The sequence below is a fragment of the Aquarana catesbeiana genome, linkage group LG06 (assembly GCF_042186555.1).
Source record: "Aquarana catesbeiana isolate 2022-GZ linkage group LG06, ASM4218655v1, whole genome shotgun sequence".
NCBI lineage: Eukaryota > Metazoa > Chordata > Amphibia > Anura > Ranidae > Aquarana > Aquarana catesbeiana.
In genome coordinates, this window is record NC_133329.1 from 40,215,783 (window position 1) to 40,228,972 (window position 13,190).

Below are 13,190 nucleotides of genomic sequence, written 5' to 3' on the forward strand. Positions count from 1 at the left end.
AGGGGGTGAAAAGGATTATACTGGGGGACAGACTGACCTGGGGGGAAATACTGGTCCCCGGTCTTTCACAATCCTAGCAACACCCCTGGCCTGAAAACCTTGAAAAATGTGCCCAAAGTCATGTAAAATAAGTAATTTTCTTGCTCTCTATATTGCTGAAAGAACATATATGCTTATGTAGGTACCGTGCCCTTCGGTCCTCTTTATTTGTATGGATCAATAAAGTTGAAAATGATTTGTAGCATACCAAATAAAGTTATATTTACATTCTAGAAGCCCAGTTATGTTACAAAATATATTATTTTATTTAAAGAGAACATTTATTTTAAGTTTGTGGCACGTAAAACAGTACACACCAATGCAGTAAGAGAAAATCCAGACTAAATTGAATAAAAAACATTCACAGCTATAAGCATATAACAGAAACTCTAGATCTGACAAAGGACAGGGTTTGCGTGTGAATCCAACAGGTGTCGGGCTCAAGCGACCTTGAACAGAAGCCGGGTGATGGCTAATGTCAATTTAGATGTGAGGAGGCCGCTGATGACTCCAGTCAGATTCCCTAACCTCTTAATGCGAAGTAAAACGCCCATAGAGGAGCATTCCGAGGCTGTCTGGATCCAAAGCAGTTGAAGGCCATATTATTTAAATTTTTTTTAAAGAAGTAAGAAAGAGAAGGAATGGAAAAGCAAGGGAAAAAGTACAAGTTAGTTTAAAAGGGGAAATGAAGGAGAAGTCTGGCAGGGTGGGAAGCACCCTATAGGAGCATGTCAAACCATTATTTGGACAACAGTGAGGAAGGGTAATCATTTAGGTGACGTGGAAACTTCTATCCATCTAAACCACCGTTCACTGAATTTGTTGTAGTTTTCATTGGCCATGGAAAGCAGCTCTTCCATTTTCATCAAATGATTCATTTCAGTAATCCATTCCCTAATTGAAGGGGCAAGAGAAGTCTTCCAATATCTGGGAATCAAGGCCTGACCTGCTAGGATGAAAAATCGGAAAAGGCCCCTTTTTGATTCTGGTAATAGACCCCAAGATCATGGAGAGAAGTGCTACCTCCAGTCTTTTCAGCCAGTGTTTACCCGCAAGAAGGTGACTTAGTTTAAAAATGGTATTCCAAAATGTGGGATTCTCAGGCAAGACCACCACAGATGGAGATGCATACCACCTGGCTCTCCCCACATATCCAGCCTTGGTCAGGGATAGAAGGAACTATTTTATGAAAGAGTGACGGGCTCCTGTACCACCTTGTCAATATTTTGTAATTCCTCTCCTGCGCCTGAGAGGCTAGAGACAGTTTAAAGGTAAGAAAAAAGGCTTTATCCCAATCATCTTGGGTGGATTTGTGCCCCAGTTCCCTCTCCCAATCTCAGATATAGATGGGGCAGTTGGAGAAGGTATTCAAAAGCAATATACCATAAACTTCTGAAATGGCAGGGGAGCAGTCCGAGCCAGGGATACAAAGATTTTCAAAGGGGGTCAGGTCTCTATGGAGGCCACTCCAGCCCTGTTGAGTATAGGAATGTCAGAGCTGAATATAGCTGAGCCATCTGCCATAATGTAACAGAGCTTGATTTATTAGGGCACGTAAGGGCTGTAGTCCACTGGGGCTGAGTGCTTGACAAAAGGGCGATGGAGAAGAAACATCCCATCTCAAAAAACGAACTGCAGCCCATCCCAGGTGGGAAATCTGAGTTGCCCATGATTGTAATCAAGGGGCTAGATTAAGAAGAGGTGCCGTATATGCGAACCATGAGTCCCAAACCTGAAGAAGTAGCTAAAAGCAGGGTTTTTTTTCAGCGGGAACGCGGGGAAATGCAGTTTCGGCACCTCTAGCACTGAATGTATTCCATGGCAAGGTGTGCTGGAGGGTCAATTGATGCTGACTGCTGGGGGATCTATTGTCACTGGGAATATATTTTTTGTGGGGATCTATTGTTGCTGGGGTGGTATTTTGTTGCGGGGGGTCCATTGTTGCTGGGGGGAGGTCTGTCGTTGTGTGTGGGGGGATCTATTGTTGTTGTGGTGGGGTCTGTTGCTGCTTGGGTGGGGTCTATCAAATTCCATAAAATTTAGTAGCACAAAATGATACTTGGTTCTGTACTCTCTAAAAGGAGCAGTACTTGGAGGTCGGTAGGGGGTGGAGCCAAGAGACAGTGCTCGGGGGTGGGTACGGGGGCAGAAACGAAGGGGGGACTCATAAGGGGGGAGTTCCTGCACCTATTCTCTGAGAAAAAAGCCCTGGCTAAAAGGGTTTGGGATGTCAAGTGTGGGTGGCTCAGAGGGTGAGCCCAGGGAAACAGTGTCAAGGGTAGCAATAAAATGCCTCTTTCCAGGGCTACCGACCTCTCGTTTTGATCATTATGATGCCCATCCAGGATTCTGCACAATACTACAGCGGCATAATAGAGCTCAAGATGGGGAAGTCCAGCGACACCCTCTGATTTGTGCTTGACTAAGATATCATGGCATATGTGAGCCGGAGAGTGAGGCCACAGAAATGTAACTAATGCTGATCAGGCTGAGTGAAAAAATAGGAGGGGGGCCTGAATCAGAACAGTCTGGAATACATAGAGAAACCAAGGGAGAATATCCATCTTAAAAAGGCACTTTCGTCACATCCAGGAGTGTTTTAGATGAGACCAACTCCTCAACCTGTGTTGCATAGCATTGAGAATGGGAAGCTATGTGTGGATAAAGCAGAGCCTGGCTAGGAAGAAGTTGGGAGGTATGAAGAAGCCCTATGTCTTGTCTCCTGAAGCTAAAAAAAGTCACGTGTCTAGTGATGAAACCCGTCGGGAGGAGCCAGTGACGAGCAGTGCTGTGTGTACACTGTTGGCGTGTGAGGAGATCCCAACTGTTAGCTGTATGCAACTGACCTTACCATATGCGATTTATTCTGCTGAAAAGTGTGAGTGAATTTTTACCCTTATTATATAGGGATTACATATCACACTGCCTGCTCAATGGTCTTTCTTTTTTTGTTGTTTCATACTGCGGAAGTTCTTTGAAAGTCAGAAGCCAGCCCCTGCTAATGAGCAGCTGAATATATGAGCAAGCCAGCTATCACTGGGGATTACTCTTTGAAACCTGTCTATATTCATCAAATCACCAAAGGCGTTATATTTTTTCACAGCAGTATGCTGTCCTATTGAGATACCTGTGCACTGTGGTTCATCACATTAATATATCTCATCTTTATTTTTCTCTTTTTAATTGTGTTCAATAATTTATTATCACATTGATATTTAGTTATAGGATTTTGTTATGGTGATGTGGCCTGCTATGCAACACACGATACTGGACGGTGTGACATTCTGAAATTTCCTTTTTAAAGTGCAATCATTACCATCATTTTCAAGAACGTGTATGAAAGACGTAGGGGGAAGTCTTATGGTCAAGTTACTTGGTCTGCAACTAATCCAACTGTTACAACAAGGCATTTAAAAACCATGTAAATCACTCTCTTGTTGATACCTTCATCCATTCTCTCAAATCTTCTTCCCTTCCTCCCATGTTCCAAGGGTGTCACCACTAGTGCTAGCACCAGCAATATGGGAAATAAAAACTGCTTTTCTCAGCTTCAGTTATCTCTACTGCAGGGACATACTGTACATCCCAGAAGACTGGTCACATTCTAACATTTGTTAGTCTTCCCAAAGATATTCTGGCCACCCCAGTAGCAATAGTTGGCTGCTTACTTTCCAGCCCACCTACAAGGCAGCCCTTGAAGGTTTCAGGGGCAGGGCCAGCATTTAGGGAATCAAACTGGGACCCCAGAAATTCATCCCTACCTACAGTCTTCCTTTTCCTCCCCTCCCTATAGTGACACTTATCTCCTCTCCCAACCTTCTTCATAGTGATACTTATCTTCTGCACCTCTGCTCATCTTCTTGGTCTCCCCTCTCCATGCTGTCACTCAACTCCTCCACCTCCCATCTATTCAGTTATCTCTTCTGCCTCCAAAGTCACTGCAATTTCTTTCTTGCCCCTTTCGATAGTGATACTCATCTTCTCTCCTCTTCATACAGTCTCACTGATTTCCTCCCCTTCCCCATTCCATTGTGGTGCTCCTCTATTCCACCTCCCCTCTCTATAGAATTTCCTATTTTGTTATCCTACCCTCCCTATACTGTCACCCATCTTTTCCACATCTCCACTCCAAAGCTACACTCCTTTCCTCTGTTTCTTCCCACAATACAATTGTTCAACCCCTCTACCTCTCCTCCTCATGGTGATGATCATCTCCTGCGCCTTCCTTCTCCATACCATCAGTCATCTGTTCTGCCTCTGCTCTCCACAATTATACTCATTTCCTCTGCCTCCTCTCTCAGTAGTGATGCTCATATTCTACACTTTTCTGCTCCATAGTGACGATCATCTCCGTCCCCAGCCCTCTCTGTTCTTTATCTCCTCTGTTTCCACTCTCCATAATGTTACTCTTCTCCTCCAATTCCCTTCTATAGCAACACCTCTGCACTATCTTCCTTCCCTATACTATCGCTCTTGTTTATCTAATCTGCTTCCCACCTCTATAGCAGTGGCAGCTGGTGGTCAAAATTTTTGGGGGGGTGGCAAACAGGCCTGGCCCCCTCACTTGCGATCAATCGATCACAGTGGCGATCTGCTCGCACTGCACACCACCCCCGGGGCTCAATAGACGTCAATCCTTGCACTCCTGCCACCTCCCTGTGCGATCCATGGCCTCCCTACCCTATACAGCGAGAGGTGCGGGGAGGAGGGTGAGGTGGCAGTGCACTGCTGAATCAGTCTGGGGTAGGACTCTAGCAGACACTGCTGCTGCTGGGGCCAATGCTTCTCCCCCCGGCCGAACAGGAGGAGGGACCTGAGACCCATCCTAAGACACCCCCGGCCAATCAGGTCTCAGGAGCCGCTTCCTGATTGGCCGGGAGGAGAAGCAAGAAAACATTAGCGAATATTAGTTCACTAATGTCACATAAGTGGTTGGGCCCCGAGCCCACCCTTTTTTGAAGCCAATTAGAGCCTCTGGCTCTAATCACATGGTTAAAAAAAAAAAACACATTGAAATCAATGCGTCTGGAGCCCTGCATAGAGATTAGGGGCCGGGCACATGGATTGGGGGAGGGGGCAGCCCCCTAATGGATGGGCCACCGCTACTAGTGTAACTTGTCTCCTTCACTTCCCCTCTCCATACCATGGCTCATTATCTCTGCCTCTCATCTCTGTAGTGTGTTTCATTTCCTTCACTTTCCCTCTCCAAAGTGTGGCAAATTTTCTCGATTTTCGATTGATCTCCTCTACCTTCCATCGCCATAGTGCGACTCATCTCCATCTCCTCTCTCCATAGCTCTATCTGTTGCTCATCACCTCTTTCTATAGTAATCATCTCTGTAGTGTTAACCACTTAAGGACCAGCCTCGATTTGGAATTTAGGTGTTTACATGTTTAAAACAGGTTTTTTGTGCTAGAAAATTACTTAGAACCCCAAAACATTATATATTGTTTTTTTTCTAACACCCTAGATAATAAAATGGTGGTCATTGCAATACTTTTTTTCACACCGTATTTGCGCAGCGGTCTTACAAGCGTGTTTTTTTTGGAAAGAATTCACTTTTTTGAATTAAAAAAAAAGGCAAAAGTAAAGTTAGCCCTATTTTTTCTATATTGTGAAAGATAATGTTACGCTGAGTAAATTGATACCCAACATGTCACGCTTAAAAATTGCGCCCGCTCATGGAATGGCGTCAAACTTTTACCCTCAAAAATATCCATAGGGGACGTTTAAAAAATTCTACAGGTTGCATTTTTTGCGGTACAGAGGAGGTCTAAGGCTAGAATTATTGCTCTCACTCTAACGATTGCGGCGATACCTTACATGTGTGGTTTGACCACCGTTTTCATATGCAGGCGCTACTCACGTATGCGTTCGCTTCTGCGCGCAAGCTCGTCGGGACGGGGGGGTTTTAAAAAAAAAAACAATTTATTTTTCTTATTTATTTTACATGATTTTATTTATTTTTACACTGTTTAAAAAAAATTGTGTCACTTTTATTCATATTACAAGGAATGTAAACATCCCTTGTAATAGAAAAAAGCATGACAGGTCCTCTTAAATATGAGATCTGGGGTCAAAAAGACACTAAAATGCAATAATAAAAAAAAAAGTCATTTAAAAAAATGACATTGAAAAAAATGTGCCTTTAAGACGTATGGGCGGAAGTGACGTTTTGACGTTGCTTCCGCCCTGCAGTGTCATGGAGACGAGTGGGCGCCATCTTCCCCTCACTCGTCTCCAGGCACAACAAGGGGACAGACGCGATCGCCTCCGCCGCTACCGACGGCTCCGGTAAGCGGCGGAGGGCACTGGATTGCGGCGGGAGGGGGGGCCCCTCTCCCGCCACTGATAAAAGTGATCTCGCGGAGATTCTGCCGCAGAGACCACATTTATCTGAAAGCCGACCGCCGCACAAAAACAGGGGTACCGGGGTTATGGCAGCTAGCTGCTGCCATAACAACGATATCCACCGCCAAACTTAGGACGTACATCGGCGTGTGGCGGTCGGCAAGTGGTTAAACTCCTCCACCTCCCATCCCCATAATATCATTCATTTCCCACACTGTCCAACTCTATAGCAACATTCATTTTCTCCATCCTCATATTCCTTGCCTCTTCATAGTGGTGCTCATCTCCACCACCTGCCCTCCACATTGTGATGCTCATCTCTCTGCTTTCATCCCCATAGCAAAGGTCACCTCCTCTACCTTCCCTATCCATACTGTTGCTCAATTCTCCTTCCTTCCCTCTCCATAGTTATGCTCCTCTCTTCCACCTCCCCCTGGAGATGCTGATATCTTCCACCTCCCCTCTCCATAGTGATACTTATCTGTTTAACGTCTCTCCTCTTCATAGTGGCGTTCATCTCCTCCACCTTCCCTTTCCATTTCATCATTCCTTTCCTTCACTTCCTGAGCACACGTTGGATTGCGTGGAGCAGAGTGTATTTGGATACATTGTATGGTTTGCTTTAGGGTTCTTTGTGTATGGTGCAGTGTGCATTGGGGTGTATGGTGCAGTGTGTAATGGGGTGCATGGTGTGGTGTGTAATGGGGTGCATGGTGTGGTGTGTATTGGGGTGCATGGTGTGGTGTGTAATGGGGTGCATGGTGTGGTGTGTATTGGGGTGCATGGTGTGGTGTATATTGGGGTGTATGGTGCAGTGTGCAATGGGGTGCATGGTGTGGTGAGTATTGGGGTGCATGGTGTGGTGTGTATTGGGCTGTATGGTGCAGTGTGCAATGGGGTGCATGGTGTGGTGTATATTGGGGTGCATGGTGTGGTGTGTATTGGGGTGTATGGTGCAGTGTGCAATGGGGTGCATGGTGTGGTGTGTATTGGGGTGAATGGTGTGGTGTGTATTGGGGTGTATGGTGCAGTGTGCAATGGGGTGCATGGTGTGGTGTGTATTGGGGTGAATGGTGTGGTGTGTATTGGGGTGTATGGTGCAGTGTGCAATGGGGTGCATGGTGTGGTGTGTATTGGGGTGCATGGTGTGGTGTGTATTGGGGCATATGGAGCAGTGTGCAATGGGGTGCATGGTGTGGTGTGTATTGGGGTGCATGGTGTGGTGTGTATTGGGGTGAATGGTGTGGTGTGTATTGGGGTGCATGGTGTGGTGTGTAATGGGGTGCATGGTGTGGTGTGTATTGGGTACACCATGCTGTGGGTATCACAGTGCATAATGCATACCTCCCAACTTTTTGAGCTGGGAATGAGGGACACCTATCAGCAAAAGTATGCAGGCATAGGAGACACCCCTTGCCACGCCTACTTAAAGGAGAATTGTACAAAAAAACAAGATTTGTTAAACCCACAAGTGCTTTTTTTACCACTACTATTCCTTTATATTGGCTTTTGGAATTTACAAATGCAGCAATTTAGAAATCAGATGAAAGGTTTAGCACTGGGAAACACTTTAGGATGGATAAAAAGTGCATTTTATATACATCTATATAGATCAGACCAAAATGAGGAGGAATGAGGGACATTGCTCCAAATCAGGGACAGTTGGGAGGTATGCATATTGTTGTGTATAATAGGGTACATAATGCAGAGTGTATCAGGAAGAATAGTGCTATATATATTAGGGTACATTGTGCAGTATGTAATGAGGTGCATGGTGTGGTGTGTATTGGGGTACACCATGCTGTGGGTATCAAAGTGCATAATGTGGTACATAATTCTGTGTGCATCAGGAAGCATAGTGCTATATATATTAGGGTACATTGTGTAATGGGGTGCATGGTGTGGTTTGGGGTACACCATGCTGTGAGTATCAGAGTGCATAATCTTGTGCATAGTTAGTAAGGTTGAATAAAGACACCATTCCATCCAGTTCAATCTGAGTGAGTGTGGCTGCGTGTCTACAATTTCCCTATCCCTATACATTGTGTATCATTAAGATGCTCATCTATTATCATTATTATTTATTTAAGGTACCCATATAGCGCCGTCAATTTATGCAGCGCTCCACACATCGCACACTCACATCGGTCCCTTCCCTCAAGGAAACCACAACTCACATTCACATATAGGGTACATAATGCAGAGTGTATCAGGAAGCATAGTGCTATATATATTAGGGTACATCGTGTAGTGTGTAATGGGGTGCATGGTGCGGTGTGTGTTGAGCACCTTGTGCAGTGTAGTATTTGCAGTTTAATCATAAAGACCAGTTTCCTTTTCGCACAAGGATTCTCTGCACTCCCGTGAGATCAAGCAGTCAAGTGCCAAGGCACAGGAAGTGCAATACTGTTTTTAGGGTAGAATTCAAGACAAACTGTAGACTTTTCAGGGTACTTAGACACAAATAATATTTGTAGAAGTTTTTTGTGATAATACACTTTTGGTAATGAGGTCAAATAAAGAGAATCTGTGTTTCTTTTTGTTTTTTAGTTGGTGTTTAACCACTTCAATACCAGGCACTTAGACACCTTCCCGCCCAGCCCAATTTTCACCTTTCAGCGCTGTTGCAATTTGAATGACAATTGCGCGGTCATGCTACACTGTACCCAAACAATTTTTTTATCATTTTGTTCCCACAAATAGAGCTTTCTTTTGGTGGTATTTGATCACCTCTGCGGTTTTTATTTTTTGCGCAACAAATAAAAAAAGACCGAAAATTTCGAAAAAAACCAAGTTTTTCTTTGTTTCTGTTAAATTTTTTTGTAAATAAGTACGCTTTCTCCTTCAATAATGGGCACTGATATAGCTGCACTGATGGGCACTGATACGGCGGCACTGATGGGCACCGATGAGGTGGCACCAATGAGGTGGCACTGATGAGGTGGCACTAACGGGCACTGATGATGGGCACTGATAGGCGGCACTGATGGGCACTGATAGGTGGCACTGATGGGCACTGATAGGTGGCACTGGTATGCGGCACTGATGGGCTCTCATAGGTGGCACCGATGGGCACACATAGGCGGCACTGATGGGCACTCGTAGGTGGCATTGATTGGCATATATGGGTGGCACTGATGGGTACTTATGTGTGGCACTGATGTGTGGCACTGATGGGCACTGATAGGTGGGCACTGATGGGCACAGATGGGCACAGATGGGCACTGACAGGTGGCACCGATGGGCAATGACAGGTGGCACAGATGGGCAATGACAGGTGGCACTGATATAGCATTGCTGGGCAGATCTGGGCATTGCTGGGCAGATCTTTGGAATAATAGTGCCAATCAGTGCCCATTTGTGGGCACTGATTGGCACAGATTGGGCACATGTGGATGGCCATGGGGTACATACCTGGCCATCCACGTTGCCCCTTCCCTGGTGGTCCTAGTGGCATCCCTGGTAGTCCAGTGGGGTGATCTGCGGGGGGACTGCGCTGATAAACAATCAGCGCAGACCCCCCCTGCCAGGAGAGCCGCCGATCGGCTCTCCTCTACTTGCGTCTGTCAGACGCGAGTGAGGAAGAGCCGATCAACGGCTCTTCCTATTGACAGCCTGATCAGCCGTGATTGGACACGGCTGATCACGTGGTAAAGAGCCTCCGCCGGAGGCTTTTTACCAAGATCAGTGTAGCGGTGTGTCAGACTGACACACCGCTCCACCGATCGCCGCGATGCGCGCCCCTGGGGGCGCGCTGCGGCATGTTATCCTGAAGGACGTCATATGACGCCCAGTCAGGATAACACAACCACTTCCCGGACGTCAATCCGCTATAGGGCGGGCGGGAAGTGGTTAATGTAGCTTGATATTGGCCAGATTTGGCAAATCCCAGGCATATTTTGCAGTCACACACAATGCTCTGTACATCCTTTAACACTTTTCCAGCAGACTGAAAAGAGCCATCAACTCAAAGGACATGGACAAGCCAATCATCTCACTATAAAAGGAGGGGGGTATTGGGGAAGTCATAGTATCAGTGTACTGAAACTGCTTTAAAGAGAAGATAAGGACGGCTGACAAACTGCCATCATCAAACGGTACTTTATTTATGTGAGTTACAGTGGTGAAGGTTCATTGTCTTGTGTGGCCACCCAACTGTGTTCACTTAACCCAAAAGTCTTTTTAGGACTACTATCTATATCAGCAAACACTAGGTTTTAGGCAATCACCCTCATTGTTGGCTCAGTCTATTTTGTATTTTTATTTTTCAGGGCTTTGGAGTGCTCAACATGCAGAATTCACTTGCTGACAACCATCTGTTCCCAGACCTGCCTTCTGTTTGTAGCATGCTGCTGCAACAGTTGAATAAAAAAGTAAAAAAACAGTGTTGTGGGGAAGAGGCCAGGACAAGGTGCTTTGTGGTGGGGGGCAGAGAGCCCCCCCCTGCCCCAAACCCCCCATGTTGAGGGCATGTGGCCTGGTATGGGGGGCACTCGCTCGTCTCCTCCCTTTCCTGACCTGCCCGGCTGCATGCTCTGATAAGTGTCTGGTATGGATCTTAGGGGGACCCCACATTGTTTTTTTTTGTTTTTTTTAATTTTGGCATGGGGTTCCCCTTAAAAACCATACCAGACCCAAAGGGCCTGGTATGCATCAGGGGGGGACCCCATGCTGTTTTCTTTTTTTTTTCATCATTTTTAATCGCCGGCATGTTTTCCTTACATTCAGCTGTCAGCGGGGAACCAGCGGCCGGCTTTCCCACCCGCTCCTTAGCAACCAGCTATTGGAGACCCCCACGCTGTTAATGACAAATACCACATGTGATACCGCCAGCAAAACCCTGGTAATAAATATCAATTTTTTTTTTACTCATTGTTCCGTTTGTGAATTGGACTTTAGAGCTTAGCGCATGGTTTTTATGCAATATTTACCGTCACATTTTTCATTCAGCGTTAAATACTGCACAATCATTATTTTTTTTAATGAATTGAATTTTTTTTTACCGCATGCGATCATTTATGCAAACGAGTCATGTGATCATGTTAACGTGCGGTAACCGTTAGTGAATTGACCCCATATTTTGTTTGTTCTTTCACCACTGAGCCCCTTAGTATAGAAGTTGCAAAATATCAATTTTTATCAGACTAGTAAAATAAACCACCTACCTTTCATTCAAGGTCGCTGTGCTCATCACTAGTGCCCCAGCAGAGGAAAGTAGAAGATGCTTCATGCAAGAGAAGTAGATGGTGACTACAAAATATTTCCCCGTTTGGCAATATGTAAGCTTGGTTCTTCTTTCTAAGCCTCTTCCACTTTCACATGCTGATCTGTCAATTATTTTCTCTTTAGATAGTGTGGCTGTTACAAGCTCTTCCTGGCTTTTTGTTTCAGAATTCAATTTCCCAAAACATCAAAAATGTATTCCATGTATCTCTATTGAAAGGAAATGCTGTATAATACAGAGTAATATACAAAAATATGGAAATAAATGTCCAATACAGACCCAGATGATACAAACACAACCGCAAAGGAAATTCATTCATCTATGATTTAAGAATTTAAATAAATCTCAATAATTAGACCATTGGGTCTTAATGTTCACATGGTTAATTTTACGAAAACTGGAGAGTGCAAAATCTGGTGCAGTTATGCACGGTAGCCAATCAGCTTCTAACTTCAGCTTCTTCAATTAGGCTTTGACAATAAAATCTGGAAGCTGATTGGTTTCTATGCAGAGCTGCACCAGATTTTGCACTCTCCAGTTTTAGTAAATAACCCTCATTGTCTTCCTATACTACAAAAGCTTGGAAAACATCCCATTTACTGCAATTACCGTATTTATCGGCGTATAACACGCGCCGGCGTATAACACGCACCCCATGTTTAGGAGGGAATTTTAAGGAAAAAAAACTTTTAGGAGGGAAGTTTAAGGAAAAAAAACTTACATTAAAATGCCCATCAATGCAGCCTTATCTGTCCATCTGCAGCCTTTTCAGTGTCAGTGCAGCCTTGCCCCAGTGCAGTCTTGTTAGTGCAGCCTTGTCAGTGCAGCCTTGTCAGTGCAGCTTTGCCCCAGTGCAGTCTTGTCAGTGCAGCCTTGTCAGTGCAGCTTTGTCAGTGCAGCCTTGTCAGTGCAGCCTTGTCAGTGCAGCTTTGCCCCAGTGCAGCTTTGCCCCAGTGCAGCTTTGTTAGTGCAGGTTTGCCCCAGTCCAGCCATGTCAGTGCAGCTTTGTGCACTCGGTGTAGATTTAAATATGGCGCAGAGACTGCAGGGAGCCGAGATACACATACCCGAGTGTTCTCGGCTTTTTCCGGCGCCGCCGTCACGCCCAGTCCCGCCCCTGGATCTGTGTTATGTCCATCATTGGGCGGGACTGGGCGTGACTGTGAGCGGCGCCGAAAAAAGCCGAGAAGACTCGGGTATGTGTATCTCGGCTCCGACAAGAGCCGAGATACACATACCCGAGTGTTCTCTACTTTTTTCGGCGCCGCTCACGGTCACGCCCAGTCCCGCCCTATGATGGACATAACACAGGTCCAGGGGCGGGATGGGGCGGGACTGGGCGTGACGGCGGCGCCGAAAAAAGCCGAGAACACTCGGGTATGTGTATCTCGGCTCCCTGCAGTCTCGGCGCCATATTTAAATCTACCCAAAGCTGTGTATGTCGGCGGCGACCGCGGCAATCGCCGCGATCGCTCCGATGACACAGAAATCGGCGGGGATCGGCCTATAACACACACCCACGATTTTCCCCTGATTTTCAGGTAAAAAAAGTGTGTGTTATATGCCGATAAATAC

The 13,190-nt window shown here is 45.8% G+C and overlaps 1 protein-coding gene across 1 annotated transcript in view; it reads right to left on the reverse strand.

Annotated features, from left to right (window-relative positions):
* The window catches only part of LOC141148337 (up-regulator of cell proliferation-like), a 28,579-nt gene extending 16,819 nt beyond the window's left edge, over positions 1-11,760 (reverse strand). The window contains exon 1 of the mRNA XM_073635719.1: positions 11,557-11,760. The gene's annotated coding sequence lies outside the window, so the exon portion shown is untranslated. The remainder of the gene's footprint in view (positions 1-11,556) is intronic.
* Between the last annotated feature and the right edge of the window lie 1,430 nt (positions 11,761-13,190).